This window comes from Oryctolagus cuniculus, chromosome 8, assembly GCF_051225735.1.
Source record: "Oryctolagus cuniculus isolate XC-2025 breed Fujian yellow rabbit chromosome 8, ASM5122573v1, whole genome shotgun sequence".
Taxonomy (NCBI): domain Eukaryota; kingdom Metazoa; phylum Chordata; class Mammalia; order Lagomorpha; family Leporidae; genus Oryctolagus; species Oryctolagus cuniculus.
In genome coordinates, this window is record NC_142874.1 from 111391114 (window position 1) to 111411557 (window position 20444).

Here is a 20444-nt window from a genome sequence, read left to right on the forward strand (position 1 = left end):
TGCCCCTCTTCCAGGCCAGCTCTCTGCTGTGGCCAGGGAGTGCAGTGGAGGATGGCCCAAGTGCTTGGGCCCTGCACCCCATGGGAGACCTGGAAAAGCACCTGGCTCCTGGCTCCTGCCATCGGATCAGCGCGGTGCGCCGGCCGCAGCGCGCCGGCCGCGGCGGCCATTGGAGGGTGAACCAATGGCAAAGGAAGACCTTTCTCCCTGTCTCTCTCTCTCACTGTCCACTCTGCCTGTCAAAAAAAAAAACAACAACAAAAAAAACTATCACTTCAACTCATCCCAAATTTAGTAATTAATCCAGAAAAAGGCCACAGATGAAAATGAAATCCCTTAAGGAATTACCAGTCACAAAAAAAAAAAAAAAAAATTAAATTAGAGAAAACATCATGTTCCTTTCCTATACTCACCACATACAAAATCAATTTATACTTCTGGAAATTTTATTTATGTTTTAGTCAGATTGTTAATATGTATTCCCTCTCAATAAATAGTAATTTCTTTATCTATGCCAGTCCATGCTTGTTTACTTCTCTGAGTTTTCTGATAATTTGTAGTTTTTGAAATAGATAAGACATATATACACAAGAATGCATGCTGTAATCCTTTGGAAACCATCTGTTTTCTTTAATCTGAATTCTTTAATTCTACTAATGTATGCATGTATATTATTCCATCTAACACATCTGAAAATCCTTGCAAGAGGGTGGTACATAAAGTCAAGATGAGAGTCTGAGGTCAGAAGACTCAAATCTCTTCATGGCTTGAAAAAAAAAAACTTTTTTTCTAAAGTTACTAAGAACCCATGATGTTATCAGATAATGTGTTGTTTGAGAATTCAAAGTTGGGTAAAACCAAAAATAAGCGGCAAGTCTCAAAATGCAGTAAAGTAGGTAAACAAGGAGATCAGGGGTCAGCAAACTACACTGCAGTATTTTGTAAGACTTGACTTAAGAATGGTTTTCCAGATAAACATTTACAATGGATTTGATGATAGGGAACACTAACTTTGAACCTCAGTTAGGAGAAATGCTATCATAACCAAAGAATGCCATTCTTCTATATAGTGTACCTACCTGAATTACAAACAAAAAAAATGCAACCATTATTATATTTTAACTTTGCCAATTAAAACACACAGACATTTCTTGGGCCATCATCTGCTGCTTTGCCCAGGTCGTTAGCAGGAAGCTGGATCAGAAGTGGAGGAGCCAGGACACAAAGTGGCACCCATAGAGATGCTGGCATCACAGGTGGCAACTTTACCCACTAGGCCACAACACTGGCTCCAGAAATTCCTGTACTCGCTTTACAAGGGACTTCAAGTACTCTGGTTTCTCTTCAGATCATATAAATCTTTCACCTTTTATAAGGGGCTTCAAAAAGTTCGTGGACAAATGGAATTAAAAGATAATACAAGTTTTCCATGAACTTTCAAAATAATTTATTTTCATTTTATTTGAACCATCTGCTGGTTCACTCCTCAAATGCCTGTAACAGTCAGGGCTGGGCAAAGCCAAAGTCATGAGCCACAAACTCAATCTAGGTTTCCCAGGGAGGTGAGAGGGATTCACCTCCTGCCTCCCAAGGTATACATTAGCAGGAAGCTGGAACCAGAAGCAGCAGCACTCTGATGTGGAATGCAGGTGTGCCAAGTGGCAGCATATCTGCTGCACCAAATGTCCACTTCTCTGTGAACTTTTTGAAGCCCCTTCAGGAAAGTACTTACATACCATCCTTGATTTTGCCTTTTGGCCTGCAAATTCTAAAACACTTACTAAGTGTAAACATCACATAAAAACTTTGCTGACTCCTGAAACAATTAGACAGATCATACAATGTGGTAAATATAGTGAGAGAGAATTAGCTTGGAACTTCAACATATTGTGAAAATATTGGAGAGGAATACCTAAAATAGTCACCATGGTCAATTTGGGTCCTCAGATACCCACAGATGCAAAGATGGAATTAGATCTGATTAGCATCAGCTGTTGCTAACTCCAAACTTCTATCTGAACCATAGACTTGGTTCCAATTATAAGCAGCGGCCTGATGGTGTTTATAACCAACTGTGAAAGAGCTGTCAGTGAAAGGAGGCGTATCTACTGAGAAGACAACGTGAATGCTATTCCTTCTGTGGACATGGGTACTGTTTACATGTTCTTTTATTCTTTAGGCCTGCCCTGCCTTTAGTGTGTTTACATTTTTAAGTTGCATGCTTTACATAACAGAATAAGATATTTAATTTTTGTTTTTAGTAATGGGAATCTGTAGAAAATATAAACAACTTTTAAACCTAAATCTGAATCTTTGTAATGACATCTAAAATTTAAACATGTATTTCCATTAAGATAGTGACTAAAGCACAAACATGTGCTTATCCCTTCTGCCTTCAAAAAAAATCACAAACAAAAAAAAAAAGAGGCAGAAAAGCAATTTTTAAAGAATTGAGGGCCGGCGCTGTGGCGCAGTAGCTTAATCCTCTACTGTGGTTCTGGCATTCCATATGGGGCGGGTTCAAGTCCTGGCTGCTCCTCTTCTAGTCCAGCTCTCGGCTATAGCCTGTGAAAAGCAGTAGAAGATGGCCCAAATGTTTGGGCCCCTGCACCCACATGGGAGACCAGGAAGAAGCTCCTGGCTCCTGGCTCCCGGCTTTGGATCGGCCTAGCTCTGGCCATTGCAGCCTTTTTTTTTTTTTTTTTTTTTTTTTTTTTTTTTTTTTGACAGGCAGAGTGGACAGTGACAGAGAGAGACAGAGAGAAAGGTCTTCCTTTGCCATTGGTTCACCCTCCAATGGCCGCCGCGGCCAGCGCGCTGCGGCCGGCGCACCGCGCTGATCCGATGGCAGGAACCAGGAGCCAGGTGCTTCTCCTGGTCTCCCATGGGGTGCAGGGCCCAAGCACTTGGGCCATCCTCCACTGCACTCCCTGGCCACAGCAGAGAGCTGGCCTGGAAGAGGGGCAACAGGGACAGAATCCGGCGCCCCAACCGGGACTAGAACCCGGTGTGCCGGCGCCGCTAGGCGGAGGATTAGCCTAGTGAGCCGCGGCGCCGGCCTGCAGCCTTTTGGGGATGGAAAGATGGAAGATCTCTGTCTCTCCCTCTCACTGTCTGTACCTCTACCTCTCAAATAAATAATAAATAAAATCTTAAAAAAAAAAACACCTTGAAGAAAAGGAGAACTACAGAGAAAATAACAGCAGCAGGAAGAAGTGTCAAAGAGTGGGTGGAAAATTGGGGATCATGTGATCAATTAATGATGACTTCCTCGCAGAACAAAAGAGGCTGAAAGTTAAGCGGCTGATGCTGGGCAAGCCAAGAAGCAGACTAATTCTCCCTGCAAAATCCTGGGAAGCGTCAGGAATCCAAGGCTCCTCGTACCTAGTAGGGCCACAAGAAGGTGGCTTGGTAGAAAATCTGAATACAAAACAGGCCTTTCTATCCTCCAACCTTTGAATCCTCTGCCAACCAAAGTGCTTATCCTTCCTATGATTCAACATAAACTGGGGGTTTACACTCTGAAGATTTTCAACCAAAGGGACCCTGGACTTGAGATCACTAAACAGATTTAAACACTACAGTGCCATACCCCAAACATTACATCCAATAAGGATCTATGCACTGGATGATGAGAACAGCCTGCTCCCACTTAATTCCCAGAATGCTAGAAACAGGCTTATTAGGCAGGATATTGGGGGTTTCCTTTCTGGGAAAATTAAGCAAGAGAAGATCTCACACTAAAAATTGTTGAGCCTCCAAAGAAATTTCTGGATATATCCTGGTAGCCCTACATTGAAGCCTAATAATTGATTTGTTGATCATATGTTAAACATGTTTAATTTATACAAAATAAACTTTATAATGTGATGGACTCCTTGTTAAAGTAGGAAAAAAGGAGACGGCCTTATAGTACAGAGGGTTTGGCTGCCTCTTACCATGCTGGCATCCAATTTTGGGGCACCAGCTTGAGTCTTGGCTGCTCTGTTTCTGATCCAACTCCCTGCTAAAGTGCCTGGGAAGGCAATGAAACCCATGTAGAAGACCAGGATGGAGTTCCAGTTTCCTGGTTTTGGCTTGGCCCAGTCTTGGCTGTTGTGGGGAGTGAACCACTGTGTCTTTTAATTAAATAAATAAATGAATAGTTTTTTAAAAGTGTCATTAAAAATACTGAAATATAAAGCATTTTCCTTTCTCTTTCTTTCAACCTTTATTTACTTTTGTTTATGATTTATTTACTATTTAATATTTTTCTAAGGAAAGAAAAAATTGTAATTTAAATTATTAGGCTGAATTTTACCACCCATATTTATATTGTGGTACACCAGTTTTAAATCCAAACAAGCGGGGCCAGCGCTGAGGCACAGCAGGTTAAGCCACAGTCTGTAGTGCCAGCATCCCATACAAGCACCAGCTCAAAGTCCTAGCTGCTCCATTTCCCATACAGCTCCCTGATAATGTGCCTGGGAAATCAGCAGAAGATGGCCCAAGTCCTTGGGCCCCTGTACCCACGGGGGAGACCTGGAAGAAATTCCTGGCTCCTGACTTCAGCCTATCCCAGCCCTTGTTAGTACAGCCATTTGGGAGTGAACCAGATCTCTCTCTCTGTCTCTCCTTCTCTCTCTGTAGCTCTGCCTTTCAAATAAATAAATCTTTTTTTTTTAAAATGCAAACAAGAACATTTAACTTACAGGATCACTGTAATTATACAATTTGTGTTTTGTAGCTCATACTTGTATGCATTTTGTTCTTACTAGAACAGTGGAAAACTAACTCAGTTGTTCATTTTAAGTCTTCATACGCACACACTCCACCAACGCTCCCTACCTTTGGCTTACTTGCATCTTTCCTCTCAGTGTAACTGGTTGGCTAACACTGGGAAAAAATGGGAGTTAAGTAAAGATATGATATAGTTCCTTGGTCATTTGTGCTTCTTAGCATGTCGCTGACTTCTTTCAGCATTAGAAACAATACTGGTTCAAATGGAAAACATGGCTTCCAGCAGTTGCCAGTGTCCCTGCATTGTGGTACAGCAGGTTAAGCTACTGTTTGGGAAGCCCACATCCCACACCAGAGTTCCTGGCTTGAGATCTTGCCTCTACTTTAAAAATATGTATATATTTATGTTATTTATTTGAAAGGCAGAGTTACAGAGAGAAGAAGAGACAGAAAGAGAGAGAGAGAAAGAGAGATTCTATCTGCTGGTTCACTCCCTAAATGGCCCCAACCACCAAAGCCAGGAGCTTCTTCTAGGTCTCCCACATGGGTGCCTGGGCCCAGGTATGTGGGCCATCTTCTACTGCTTTCCCAGGTATGTTAGCAAGGAGAGGTTTTGGAAATGGAGCAGCCAGGACTCAAACCATTGCCCATATGGGATACCAGCATCGCAGGCAGCAACTATACACACTGTGCCACAACACCCAAACCTTGCCTCCACTTCTGATCTAGTTTTCTGTTATTGGGCACTCTGGGAGGCAGCAGGTAATAGTTCAGATGCTGGGGTCCCTAGCACCCATGTGGGAGACCTCCATGGAGTTCTGGGCTTCTGGCTTCAGTTTGGTCCATTCTTGCCTGTTGTAGGCAATTTAAGGAGTGAACCAGTAGATGGAAGAGCTCTTTCTCTGTCTCTCCCTCTGTCACTGTACCTTTCAAATAAAAAACATACAAAATAAATTTTAGCAGTTCTTGACCACCTTACTATTATGCTGCCTTTCAGTAACAGTCTAAGGCAAAGATCTTTTCTTTGTTCCTGATCTTAGGAAGAAAGTAAACATCTTTTACCGTCAAGTATGATGTTGGTTCTATTTTTTATTGTTTGCTGTGAGGGAGTCTCTTTTATTAGGATTAGGATATTAACTTCTCCAAATTTTCTTAGTTTTTAAAAATCATGAATGGATACTAATTTTTTCAAATAATTTTTATATACTAAGATGATCACATGGTTTTGGATGTTTCCCTGTTTTGTTGTTGTTGTTGTTTTCAGTCTGTCGATGGGGGTATGGTGAATTACACTGATTGCTTTTCAAATGGCAGACAAGCGCTGCATTCTTGCAATAAACCCCACTTTATTATGATGGAGTAACTCATTCTTTTTTTTTTAAGATTTATTTTTACTTATTTTAAATAGAGGTTTTTTTTTTTTTTTTTTTTTTTTTTTTTTTTTTTTTTGACAGATAGAGTTAGACAGTGAGAGAGAGAGACAGAGAAAAAGGTCTTCCTTCTGCTAGTTCACCCTCCAAATGGCCGCTATGGCCGGAACTATGCCAATCTGGAGCCAGGAGCCAGGTGCTTCCTCCTGGTCTCCCATGCAGGTGCAGGAACCCAAGCACTTGGGCCATCCTCCACTGCCTTCCCGGGCCACAGCAGAGAGCTGGACTGGAAGAGGAGCAACCAGGACTAGAACCCGGCGCCCATATGGGATGCTGGCGCCACAGGCGGAGGATTAACCAAGTGAGCCACGGCGGCCGGCCCCTGAAATAAGGAGTTATAAAGAGAGGCAGAGACACACACACAGAAAGAGAGAGAGGTCTTCTATCTGCTGGTTCACTACCCAAATGGCCACAACAGCTGGAGCTAAGCCGATCTGAAGCCAGGAGCCAGGGTCTTCTTCTGGGTCTCCCATGCGGGTGCAGGGGCCCAAGGACTTGGGCTTTCTCAGGTCCAAGGACTACTGCTTTCCCAGGCCATAGCAGAGAGCTAGATCAGAAGAGGAGCAGCCAGGACTCAAACTGGCACCCATATGGGATGCCAGCACTTCAGTCCAGGGCTTCAACCCACTGTGCCACAGAGCCAGCCCTGGCGTAACTAATTTTTAACCCTGAAAGGATACACAAGGATTACAAGACATTTGAACATCCAACATGAAAGACAACACTAAAATATAATAAACAGGAAAAAAGGCACTTGGAGTAAAATCAGTACAATGAGTACAGAAAACACTGAAACCTATCATTGTTTCCTTCAGAGAGATGAAATGATATTGCATGCTAGGAAAAATAGCACTGTTTATTTTTTAGACGATCATTCAAAGAACCAGAAAGAGGTCCTGAACATTAAAAATATAAGACACGAATTTCAAAGAAAGATGACATTTAAAAATTTTTCTAGAAAATTTTTAGAGAAGAGAATTAACAGGAAAAAGAATCAGAAAATTACAGATTCAGCATATGATTATGGTAGCTCCACAAAGAGAGCATAGATACAGGGGAGGAAGACACAGGCAGAGGAGTTGATGGAGATATAATACAAGAACATCTCCGAAACTGAAAGGCCTAGGTTTTCAGCACCTAGTTCATTATTGTGAAATATCTGAGCATCATGGCCAAAGATCCCATACTGTCCACAGAGGAAAAATAATTTCATACAAAAACTCAGAGACTGGAATGGTAGACTTTTCAACTGTAACTCTCAAAGTCAAGAGATAATGAATGGAGCAATGCCTTTAATGGCTCAAGGGAAAATAATTTCCAACATTATATTTAGAATAAAAACATCTTTTAGAAAATCCAAAGAATCTACAGAAGATATATCCCACTAAATTTTGAGAGCAAAATACAAGGAAAAAGGGTAAAAGTTCCAGAAATACAGGATTAAACACATAATAAGGAAAAGCAGAATTCTACAGGACAATGATATGAAGAAAGTCCAGGATAACATCTGTGCAGCAGGCCTAACAGAGCAACAAGTCTATCCTGATAGGAGAATGCAAAGCTCAGACAGGCATTGTGGCACAGCATCACATATCACAGACCTCAATTGACTCCCAGTCATTTCACTTTCTGTCCAGTATTTTGGCTAATGTACCTGGGAAGGCAGCAGATGACAGCTAAGTACTTGGGTCCCTGCCACCCATATAGGAGACCCAGAGTTCTGGGCTCCTGGTCCACTCCCGGCTGTTGCAGGCATTTGGGGAGTGAACCAGTGGATGGAAGATCTCTCTTTCTCTCTCTCTCTTTCTGCCTCTCAAATACATAAATGAATAAAGAAACCGAGAGAGAGAGAGAATTCAAAGCTCTAGTGAAAATGTCCCTGAGAGGAAAAACTTTTTGCCAAATGTGTCCAGTCTTAGAGTTACATTTCTGATAGAAAGTTTATGGATATTTAGGTACATAGAAAACTAAAAACAAACAAACAAACAAAAAGGAATTAAGACAAAAAGAAAACAGCACAAGAAAATTAAAATAACTCAAATACACCATGAGTCTCTGTTTTGAGCAATTAAGATCATAATCATCATAAAGACTGAATATTGACATAAACAGAAGTTGTGATAATTGTAGTGGGAAAATGGAAGAGGGGATGAAATCAGGTGAAACTCAGAGCAGGAAAATTAAAAATATTTGACCAAGCAAAATTTTCAAGTTTATTTACTATGTGCTAGGCAGTAAGTGCTTCATAAATACTAGCCATTTAATCTACTAACTCTATGTATTAAGTATTAATTCTATTTTGCTGATGAGGGAGCAAAGGCACAGAAAACAGTGAACTTCCCCAACATGAGTGGTTTTCAACTGGGAGTGATTCTCATGTTCCCTCCCTGCAATACTCAGATACATTTTTAATTGTTACAACTCAGCGGAGGTGCTGCTTGCTTCTAGAAGCTAGAGGTGAGGGATGCTACTAAATATCCTTCAATGTGTTGGGCTGTTTCCCACATCAGAGCACTCATTATCTGGTGCAGAATATTAATTGTGTCCTGGATAATAAACCATAACTAAGATAAACAGAAATGGTGAGTGACAGAGCCGAGATTTAAATCCTAGCAGCTCTTTAAAAGGTAGACATGGTGACACAATGGGTTAAGCTGCTGCTCAGGACTCCTGCATCCCTTATGGGAATGCCCGGGATGGAGTCCCTCCTCCACTAGATCCAGCTTCCTGCTGACAAGTTTGGGAGACAGCAGATGATGGCCCACATACTTTGGCTCTTTGTCATCCATGTGTGAGAGACTCTGATGAAATTCCTGGCTCTGGGCTTTGGCCTGGCTCAGCTCTGGTTGTTGCAGGCATATGGAAGATCTCTTTCTCTGTCTCTCCCTCTCTCCCTGCCACTCTGTCTTTCAAATAAAACAAACTAAATTCTAGCAGCTCCTGACCATCTTTACCATGCTACCTTTCGGTAACAATCTGAAAGGATAAGTAACAATAAGGATATTGTTTTGAAACACAAAGGTAAGCATTTAAAAAAGAACTAGAAGAATTGAAAGTGTTTTGCCTTATGGAGAGATAAGTTGGGCTGCAGCATAAAGGCCAGTGGACTATTATTGTATTTTTCTGTGTTGTTTTTTGTTGTTCTTTTAAAAGACGTGAAAAACTGTTTGAATTATAGTATGCTTCTCTCTGTCTCTATCTGCCTCTCTAATAAGTAAATAAAATTTAAATTAATTGTAATATGCTTATTTTAAAATGTTAATATAATTGTGAACATCAAAAACATAGACTATTTTCAGCCTAATCATTTTTTTTTTTTTTTTTTTTGACAGGCAGAGTGGACAGTGACAGAGAGAGACAGAGAGAAAGGTCTTCCTTTGCCATTGGTTCACCCTCCAATGGCCGCCGCGGCTGGCGCGCTGCGGCCGGCGCACCGCGCTGATCCGATGGCAGGAACCAGGAGCCAGGTGCTTTTCCTGGTCTCCCATGGGGTGCAGGGCCCAAGCACCTGGGCCATCCTCCACTGCACTCCCTGGCCACAGCAGAGGGCTGGCCTGGAAGAGGGGCAACCGGGACAGAATCCGGCGCCCCAACCAGGACTAGAACCCGGTGTGCCGGCGCCGCTAGGCGGAGGATTAGCCTAGTGAGCCGCGGCGCCGGCCCCTAATCATTATTTTTTATACTTAGGAGTTTTATTAAAATGCAGTTTATAAGAGTTGTCTCTCAGTAAACTTTTGCGATGAATGAGAAAGAGGAAAAAATGCTCAGGGAGGAGAGAATATACAAAAAGGAAACTTTTATCTTGATTGACATTTCACATAGCAAGTTCCAACTTGCAACATAATGAAGGATTTCAGACAGAAAATCTTGTAGATCCAGATTGGTTATGGAAAAACTATTCAGACCTTATAAGCAAACAAAAAATAGCTTTACTAGATAATGACAGATTACCAACTCTATCATTACATACATAAAAACATCCACATTAGAGAAACACTGAAGTTGCTTTAAAAAAAACTGAAAGCAAGTCTATTTAAAATGCATAAATATGATATAATCTTTAAAAACTCATATTGAAAAGGCAAACCCAACAGGAAACACTATCCACCAGAATTTTCTACCAGTAACAATGTAAATTTAACAGGATACAGAGCAGAGGAACAGATAGAAAGAGACCAAATTCATGTCAGTGCTATAGCAATACTTTAGATCCATGGATTATTTCACTGCTTACCCTCAGAGAAAGCAAAAGCCATCATCAACAAACATCGACGCTTTATTTCCTTTCCCACACATCTATTTTCTTTCCCTAGGAGTCTTTTCCTGTTTTAGGTTCTCTATATGTACTCTTTTTTACTGACTAGAAAATTTCACATTTCACACAACAAGCAAGTATCAAAATATATACAGTAGGAAGCCTTGTACCTGTTGCTAGCCACGTTCATTACATTCTTCCCTGTCCTCTATAACTTTTTCTGTTGTATGAGTCTTTTCAATGTTTCTTTATGTAAATGCAAGCAAATACAGATATATATATATTTTCCTGTGCTTCCCATATGCACTCTTCTATATCTTACTTTATGTCACATAACAATATTTATAATAAAGTCTAATGTGTTAAGTCTGACCATCTTAGAGGTACTTATCACTTAGCAAGTGAGATTTAATTATAAAATGATTACATCTCTATTAAAAATATTGACTACAATAATTATTAAATATTATAATTTTTTTTTTCAGTTCTCAGGTATACCAAAAGAAAATTTTTCATTTTCACAAACCGTTTTTTTTCCATCTATTTGAAAGTTGACGGCATGGGGTGGGGAAGGGAGAGAGCTCTTCCATCTGCTGGTTCACTCCCCAAATTTCTGCAACAGCCAGAAGTGGGTAAGGCTGAAGCCAGGAGCCTGAAATTCAATCTAGGTACCTCATGTAGGTAACAGGGCTCATACTTGAGTCATCGTCTGCTGTCTCTTAGAAAGCATTAGCAGAAAGCCGGAATGCAAACAGAGTGACTAGGACTCTAACGAGCACTCTGAAGTGGGATGCAGCAGTTTAACCTGTTGTACCTCCATGCCCACTCAAGAAAAACTGTTCTAAATCAAGTATGCCTTTTTAATGATTTTAGGATGCTTTTAAAAGTGCTAGTTAAGACAAATCACTGAAAATGTTTACTTTTTTTTTGGAAAAAGTCCACATTGAGACCTCAAAGTATCCTTTGAATGAAAGTAAATCAGGATGGATATTTGCCACAATGGTTAAGACTTTGCTCGGGACGCCCACATCCCATATCAGAGTGCCTGGATTCAAATCCTGACTCTGCTTCTAATTCCAGCTTCCTGCTAATGCACAACCTGGGAGGCAACTGGTGATGGCTCAAGGACTTGGGTCCCTGCTACTCAGATGACTGACATGAATCAAGTTTCTAGCCCTTGGCTTTGGGCTGACCCAATCCCAGCTGTTGTGGGTATTTGGGGAGAAAACCAGGGGCTGGAAGATCTCTCTGTGTCTGTCTCTGTCTGTCTGCCTTTCAAATAAAAAATAACTTTTTAAAAAAGTAAATAGTCTTAATTTGGTTCAAGACTATACAATAGTCTGCACATCTAAACAGTACAAATTTATGTTTGAAATAACATTCAGTTGTCTCAAATATTTTAAATTTCCCATATCTTAAAAAATGATTCCTGATATAATCAAAGATCATAAGACAAATGCTAAAAGCCTAAGTAATTACACTGAAACCAATTTCCTCTAAGAAGAATTTTAAAGGTAGCTAAGGGGCTTCAGATTGTATAAATAATTAAACTTTCCCCACCCCATGTGACATAGACAACTCAGTTGGAAACGCATTTCTTTTAGTAGAACTTGGTAGAAGAGAGAAAGAAAAATGCAGCAAATGACAGCCACAGACCAAATTAACCTAAGAATATCCCTCTTCCTGGGACTTAACAGGCTGATTTGACCTGAAACTGTGAAAAAAAATAAAGTTGGGAGTTCATCTGTGGCCCTTCCAAGACAGCAAAGCCTATTCTAAAGTCATAGGAGAATCGCTTTTCTATGGCCGTGCTTGTAAGAGGAAAGCAAACAGAATTGCAGTGACTGTGGCTTGGACGTTACTGAGCTAGTACAGCATCAGAAACAGTTGCCTACCACCTTTTCTTCTCTTTCTAGAGATTGAACAACTGGTTTGATTAATTAGTTTATTTTAAAGACAGGACAACATAGAGAAAGAGATCTTCCATCTGCTGGTTCACTCCCCAAATGTCTGCAATGCCAGGTCTGGCCCAGGCTGAAGCCAGGATCCAGGAACCCCATTCTGATCTCCCACAGGGTGATAGAAGCCCAAGTACTTGGGCCACCTTCCACTGCCTTCCCAGGCACATTAGCAAGAAGTTATATCACAAAAGGAGTAGCCAGGGCTTGAACTGGCACTCTGATATGGGATCCAGGCAATGCAAGCAGCAGCTTAACCCACTGTAATACAACACTGGCTTTGCTTAATTTCTTTTTCTGTTTTTATTTTTTGTTTTTGTTTGTTTCTGAAAGTCATAATTACAGAGTGAGAGGGAGAGACAGAAGAGAGAGATCTTCCATCTGCTGATTCACTCCCCAAATGGCCACAACAGCCAGGGCTGCACCAGGCCAAATCCAGAAGCCAGGAGCCTCATCTGGTCTCCCACATGGGTGCAGGGACCCAAGCACTTAGGACATTTTCCACTGCTTTCCCAGGTGCATTAGCAGAGAGCTGGATAAGAAGCGGAACAGTTGGGACTTGAACCCGTGCCCATATGGGATATTGGCACCACAAACAGCAGCTTAACCTGCTCATATGAGAAAAATGCAGATAAATTTTACAGAGCACATGTAGAGTAGCTCATAGAGAATACTAGAAATATTGGGAATAGGCCAGACATTTTCAGGACTCTGGAGGTCCTATAAGAATAGACAATAGTTCTATCAATAGTTCTATTGTTAATACAGTTAGAATCCAGCCCATGGCCTGAGCTGGTGAGGGCCATAGAAAAAGCAGGCTTTGGCTAACAGAAGAGATTTTTGAATAGCAGATACTTTAACTCTCCATTCAATCAAGCCACCCTTGGTATCAAGACTTTCCCATTAAGAGAACTGGACAAGAGAAAGGAGAATCAATCATTCAACAAGAAAGCAAAAGAATGCTTATTGTAGGTGAGTAACTGGAGTGTGTTGTGTGATCAAAGAGAATGGAATTCATTCTTCAGTTCATATGAATGGCATGGTTTAGAAACTGCTTTGTTGGAAGGGTAGAAAAGTCCTTTTCCCTTCTACACTCCAAGACTTTGCATGTAATATATTAACATTTTGACGTGTTGCCCCTTCCTGCATTCCCTTCTTCCCTTCTCTTTCTCTCTTACCATCCCCTTCCCTTTTCTCTCTCTTTGTCATCCCCTCCCTTGGTAGAGAAACAAGACCAAAGAGATCAACCAACAAACTAACAAAGAATAAGGTTTACTGAATACTTACTATGTATAAGGTTGTGATAAGCCATATATGCATATTTTTTTCAGAATAAAATGAAGCTCTATCAAATGACCTCCTCATAATGGAAACATTCACTTTATAAAATTCATAGACAGATGCCCATGGCTCTGTGTGCTACGAGTAAGCTATATCATGGTATACCTGAACACTTATGCTTCCTTCAGCTGAGTTACAACGATTCGTTCAATCTCTTACTAGTATTTCAGTGCCTGTAATGTGACAGGCACTGTTCTAGGAGCTGGGGACACAAAAGTTAATAAAACAGAAAAAATTCCTGTCCTTATGAGACTTATATAAATTGTTTTAGTTTCCCATATTATTATTATTATTATTATTATTATTTGACAGGCAGAGTGGACAGTGAGAGAGAGAGAGAGACCGAGAGAAAGGTCTTCCTTTTCCATTGGTTCACCCCCAATGGCCACTGTGGCTGGTGCGCTGCGGCTGGCTCACTGTGCTAATCCGAAGCCAGGAGCCAGGTGCTTCTCCTGGTCTCCCATGTGGGTGCAGGCCCCAAGCACTTGGGCCATCCTCCACTGCACTCCTGGACCACAGCAGAGAGCTGGACTGGAAGAGGAGCAACCGGGACAGAACCCGGTGTGCTGGCGCCGCAGGTGGAGGATTAGCCTATTGAGCCGTGGCGCCAGCTTCCCATATTCTTAAGGAGTTATTCTTGCTAATGTAATTGGGTAACTTAATTTTATATACTTTATTCAATTAAAATACAAAAGACAGTTTTCTTATTAAAAATTAAATTGACACTTAAAATGGTTAAAGTGATAAACTTTCTGTTATGTATATTTTAGCATAATTTTAAAAAAATGAAGTTGAATTCTGTGGAAAGGCAAATTACTGCCACAAATTACCATGGGCAAGAAAAGTGGAATATATTACACAAACACAGAAGCATTCTGAGCTCATATTGTTTCAAGCTCTCCAGTTCTGTGTTAATAGAAACCAAAACAGGAAACTGTAGATTTTGCATTATGGGAAGTGTTTGTTTTTGTTTTTTTAAATCACAGCCTAGATTTTTGTATCCACAGTAGATATATTATGAAAAGGTCTTATTATCAAAAGATTGGCTAATTAATGTAATGACAGATTATTTTTAAATAAAATGTTGTTATAAATGTACAATATTGTAATTTTCTACTTTAGTTTATTAATACTAATAGTTTCAGCTCTCTAAAACAGATTTGCCCTATTCACATTGTTGTCAAATGCAGCAAGCTGCTCAGAATTCCCCCTCAGAGACCCACTTTCCTTTTTTAAAAAAAATTATTTATTGATTTGAACGTCAGAGTGACAGAGAGAGTGGGGGAGAGAGGGAGAGGGAGAGGGAGAGAGAGAGAGAGAGAGATCTTCCACCTGCTGGTTCACCCCAGATGGCCACAACGACCAGGGTTGGACCAAGCTAAAACTGGGAACCAAGAGCTTCATCCAGGTCTCCCATGTGTTTGGCAGAGGCCTAAACACTTGGGCCATCTTCTGCTGCTTTCCCAGGCCATCAGCAGGGAGCTGGATTGGAAGTGGAGCATCTGGGACACGAAACGGTGCCCATATGGGATGCAGGAGTCCCAGATGGTGGCTTTACCCACTACAACACAACCCGGCCCCACAGCATTTCCTCCTTTTATATGAATATCCTAAGTCTGGATTTGGTCCTAACTAATAACTAGTCTCAGCAGATAGGGCCATTTTCCTCCTAAGTTTCTTATTAGACATTATAGGAAATAAACATAAAAATTGAGGCAATCAACTTTAAATAATTGTTTTACAAAGTGATATCTTGTTAAATATTCCAACTCCACCTAACAAAATCTTTAGTAGTCATCTTTCTTGCACAGCAGCTCACGCCATCTGACAACGTGAAATCATCCTCTTTCAAACTCAAAAGCCAAGTGTAACTTCTGTCCTGGTCCCTGTTTCCGGGGACACTTTACAAAATCAAGATTAGCAGCTGTGGGTCCTAAGGCAAGCCCTATTAGTCAGGTTTAGATGGCAGTATATTCATAAAAAATTACTTAACGTATGTTCTAACACAGCTAGGTTTCAAAAAAACAGAAGGGTTATGCTTATTTGTCATACATACACCCTTCAACCAAAGTGAATAGGCGGTTACATAACTTGCCAGGACAAGTTGCCGAAACGAGTCAGACATAGGACCAACCCTATTAAAACTGTGAACTAGGCAGTTTGACTTCAGTGCCACACCCCTTTAGTACTACAGACACTTCCTGGATCCCCTCCCTTGGTATCACTAGCCCCTAGGGTCACCTTCACACCATATACTTCTCTCCACCCCCTCTGCAAAATTCCTTTTTTCTTTCTCTCTTCCACCGAAACTACCCTTCCCTCTTTCCTCCTTCCCCTTCATTAATTAAAATTTACTGCTCCAGTATCTCTCTCCCTCAGGGTTTAAAGAGACAACTACCTAATCTGATAAGCCAATCTACATTAATGTGTGAAGAGAGAAAGTGAGAAAGTGAAGAGAATTTTAACTATGACTTTCTAAAGATATCTCCTTTGTAATGTAACTTATTAGTGGATAAAGGTGAGAATTTCCAACGGAGAAACTTAGGAGAAGCAACTGTTTTTGATTCAGGTAAGGCCTTGAAGCACCTAGCAAATCAAGTGGGAAGAGGTGGCTGCTTTTAGCCTAACATTGTAGCCAGCTCTAATCAGAGTAACTAAATAACCCCGGGTCAGTTTGGGGCCAGTGGGGAAAACTGAAAACCAGTTTAGTGCCCAAAGCAAATTGCAAAGAAAAAGTTGCAAAACCAAGTGAGCAAAGAAAAGTCAGTTACTGGAGCACTGCAATTAAATTTTTCTAACTTAGTCTTTCGTAGGACTACCTAGTCCTGGTACCTAACAAACATTTTCCAGTTTCTCTTCAGAATGAAAGCAATTATTTAACACCCTCATTTGAAGTCTAAAACATTAGCTATTTCCCAACACTCATATAGTTTTTTTTTATTTTTAAAAATAGTGGTTTAAAGTTCTCAGATTTCATACACATATTTATTTGATGCAGCTGAATACTAAAGGAATGTTACAGAATATCATGTGTTTCATGCATTAGTTATTTATTTTCTTCCCATTTTAGAATTAGACCCCAAAGTTAAGCAGCTTGCTGAAATTTGCACTCAGGTCTTCTAAGTAAAGATTCTGTTCTTTTCAAGGTACTCAGCTACCAGACTGCCTCTCACCATTTGTTATCCATGCCTTTGCTGTCATGTAACTCTACATCCTAGGGGAATTCTCAGATTTTAAAGAGGGTTCAGCTACTACCAACAGAAAAATAGCCTGGTTATTCAACAGACCTGAGGGTAATTGTAGTCCTATCTGGTTTCTATCACTGGATTTTTTTCCCTGGCTAATTCTTGGTTCACATAGAAGTGTTAGTACTGCCTCAAAAAGTCTTCCTTAAAACTGTCAGAGCTTGCGCTCCAATTACCTGCTCATGTTTTGGAGGATTACTTATCTTGCTTCTGCTCCTCACCTGGGCAAAGTTCCCATCACGGTCCTCACCCTGGAAGAATAATATGTTTCTGGGATTCAAGAGAGGAAAAACACTAACATAGTTGGTACAAGCCAGAATACAAATATTTCATGTTGAGAGGAACACAAGAAGCCAGCTGGGAAAACACTGCGATTTACAGATTAGGATCAGCCCAAAACTCATTTCTGCCTTTGAGGTAAAAGGCAGCATTTTTAAGTCATTGGCATTTAAAACACATCTTAATATTCTGGAAAGATAGAAACCCTTTGAGTATTTGTCACATTATACGGGAGCTTTTCCTAGAAAAGCACAATCACACGTACTTGGAATACAGTCTTAGGGGTCCATTATGGGGTAGCCCATGAATCCCATGTGAAATATTCCTTACTAAGGGCATGTCACATCTAAGGATGCTACTAATGATGATCTCACATGATGAACATCCTAAGCCCAGTTGAAGTTGTGTTAAGGCCTGCTTTCTAATTCCTTTATTATTATTAGAAGTGATCTATATTGGCCTGTTACAAAAAAGTAACATATGATCGTTGTAAACATTTAAAAGAAAACAATTCAGGAACACAGTGTTTTCTGTCACTGTAATCCTCAGAGAAACAGTAACAGTATAAATATCTCCATATATATTTATAGATATGTGTGCTTTTATACAAAAATCACATCATCCTGTATAGCAACTTGATATTACATTAGACAATACATATATGGGTGGGCCATCGTTTAATGATTCTATTATGGACATTTGTTTTCAGTTTTATGACTACCAACATACAGCACAAAGTCCTTGATTGGGGCATGTGTTCGTCATAGTGGTTAGATGGCTGCTAGGGACACCCACATCCCACACTGGAGTGCCTGGTTTGACTCCAAACTCCTTTGCTTCTGATCCAGTTTCCTGCTAATGTTCACCCTTGGGAGAGGCACCAAGTGATGGCTCAACTAATTGGGTCCCTGTCACCTACATGGGAGACCTGCACTGAGTTTCCAGACTCCTGGCTTTGGCCTTACACACCTCTGGATTTTTGCAGGCAATTGGAAGGTAAACCAGTGGGTTAAAGTTCTCACTTTGTGCTTCTAGCTCTCTTTCAAATAAAATGAAAATAAAACAAAAATTTAAAATAAAAATATTTGATATCTGATTATATCTATAATGTATCTATAAGATAAATTTCTAAAGTAGAATAAATTAAAGGATATAAACTTTATATATTGTGACATTGAAGTTGCACTCTCAAATGGAATACAGTTTCTGGGGTGGGTGTTTGGCCTCACTGTTAAGACACCAGTATGGGGAAAAGCACTGTGGCACAGTTGGTTAAGCCACTGCCTGCAGCATCGGCATCCTATTTGGGTGCCGGTTTGAGTCCCAGCTGCTCCACTTCCAACCCAGTTCCCTGTTAATGTGCCTGGGAAAGCAGTGGAACATGGTCCAAGTCCTTGGGCCCCTGTACCATGTGGGAGATCTAGAAGAAGCTCCTGGCTCCTGGCTTCCAACTGGCCCATTGGGGCCAGCTGGGGAATGAACTAGCAGATGGAAGATGTCTCTCTCTGTCTCTCCTTCTCTCTGTAACTCTTTCAAATAAATAAATAAATAGTTTTTTAAAAAAGACACTAGTATCAGAATGCCTGGGTTCATTTGCATTATTGAAATATTGCTATCGACCTATGATAATTTCTCTTCATTTTGACAATAATTCTTATTAAATTTTGGCATATCATTTGCAATGTAGTTCTGTGTTCTATTTAATTTTGATTTTACTGTACATCCAACAGATTAACCTGTAGATTTCCCTTTTGTATACTCTTTATCAGGGCTTATTTTAAAGCCAGATTTTCAGCTCATTCAAAACAGAGGGATTACTGGTTTAAAAAAAAAGAAAAGAAGCAGCCTTAAGGGCAACCACCTGTAACAGCCTAGATGCAAAAAAAAAAAAAAAAAAGCCCTCACAACACTGTGGTTTCTCTGCTTCTGTGATCATCACCACACTGCATGCTGCACCATCTTTCTGAGGTGAATTCACAAGCAAGTTTTATAGACACTGCTTTTCTTTCCAATCAAGACACAAATTTTCTTTCAGTGGCAACCCACAGCAGTTGTGCACTGAAAGTCTGTATTCTTCTAAATTTGCCTCTCCCTCTCTGTCTTACCTCCATGATACCTGAACCAGGGCACCTAAAAATAGGGGGAGGGCTCCGGTCGGCTGCTTCTGTCTCCACTCCAACTGGGCCAGCCTTCTCATGGTTACTCAATTTACCACTCATTCCTCCTGGTGGTCATTAGTTTTATATTGTTTTCCTCAACTGTCCTCAAGTTTGCTTCATTCACTCCACTACTTACCTTTCAAATTCCAGTTTAAATATCCCTCCTCCATGATCTGACTCAAACCCAGGCATTCTGATTCTGCTGTGGGAGGCGAGCATCCCAAGCAGCATCTTAACTGGTGCACTTCACACCTGGCCTTCTGTAACTTGACCAGTGCAGGTCATTCTACATACCAGGCTTCCTCTTATTTGCTGCTGTACTCAAATCAGGCAGCACATCTTCATTTAATTGTTCCCTAATTGTTTCAAGAGCACTAGTTTTCTTTCCTAAGCTCCCAGGGTCAATTCCTTGAGGGCAGGGACCTTATCTTGAAATTCTGCTGTGCATTTTCCATTGTGTTTAGCATGGCAACTAATCAAATTCAATGCATACTTGCAATGCATATTTGAAGACATCCATCACAGGCATTCATTTAGTAAATGAGATAATGAAAATCCAGGTGCTGGCCAAAGGTAAATCATTACTGTTAATTCTCTCATTCATCATACGTAGACAGTAGCCACAGAGGCCAGAGAACGTAGTATTGTAGCTTTGACTTTCTTGGGGGAAGCCTGATAAACCTCAGACCATCTCATTTTGGAGCCAGCCATGAAATTCAGATTCACCTAGGGCTCTACATCAGGGGTTGAGTCCACCCCCAGGTCTCCTTCCCAGAGTGGTCAGCTTTACCTCTGAGAGGACACCAAAACTTTCAAAAAATCATATTGCAAGCACTATTTGCTCCTGATTTCAGCAAGACCCCCTTATAAATGGATGCAACTCAGCTCTTGTAGCTTGCAGGACAGGAAGAACTACCAAGATATAACCTTCACCAACTTACGGAGTGTAAAGAAAACTGGAGGATATTTTACTGATTATGTTAAATCGAAGACTTAGATTTTTAAACTCTAGCTTTTCCCTCTAGTTTCACAGGGAAAAAGAACAAGATAAGTATTTA

The 20444-nt window shown here is 40.6% G+C and overlaps 1 long non-coding RNA gene across 3 annotated transcripts in view; it reads right to left on the bottom strand.

Moving 5' to 3' along the window:
* LOC149125113 (uncharacterized) overlaps positions 1–20444 on the bottom strand; it is a 104112-nt gene that overhangs the window by 83228 nt on the left and 440 nt on the right. Inside the window, exons 1-2 of one of the 3 annotated variants that reach the window (XR_016212432.1) lie at positions 19523–20441; positions 17125–17199 (exon numbers count right to left, since the gene is read on the bottom strand). This is a non-coding gene — a long non-coding RNA (uncharacterized LOC149125113). Of the gene's footprint in view, positions 1–17124; positions 17200–19332; positions 19487–19522; positions 20442–20444 lie in introns of those variants that run through there. The other 2 variants (XR_016212431.1, XR_016212433.1) reach the window with 2 other exon arrangements.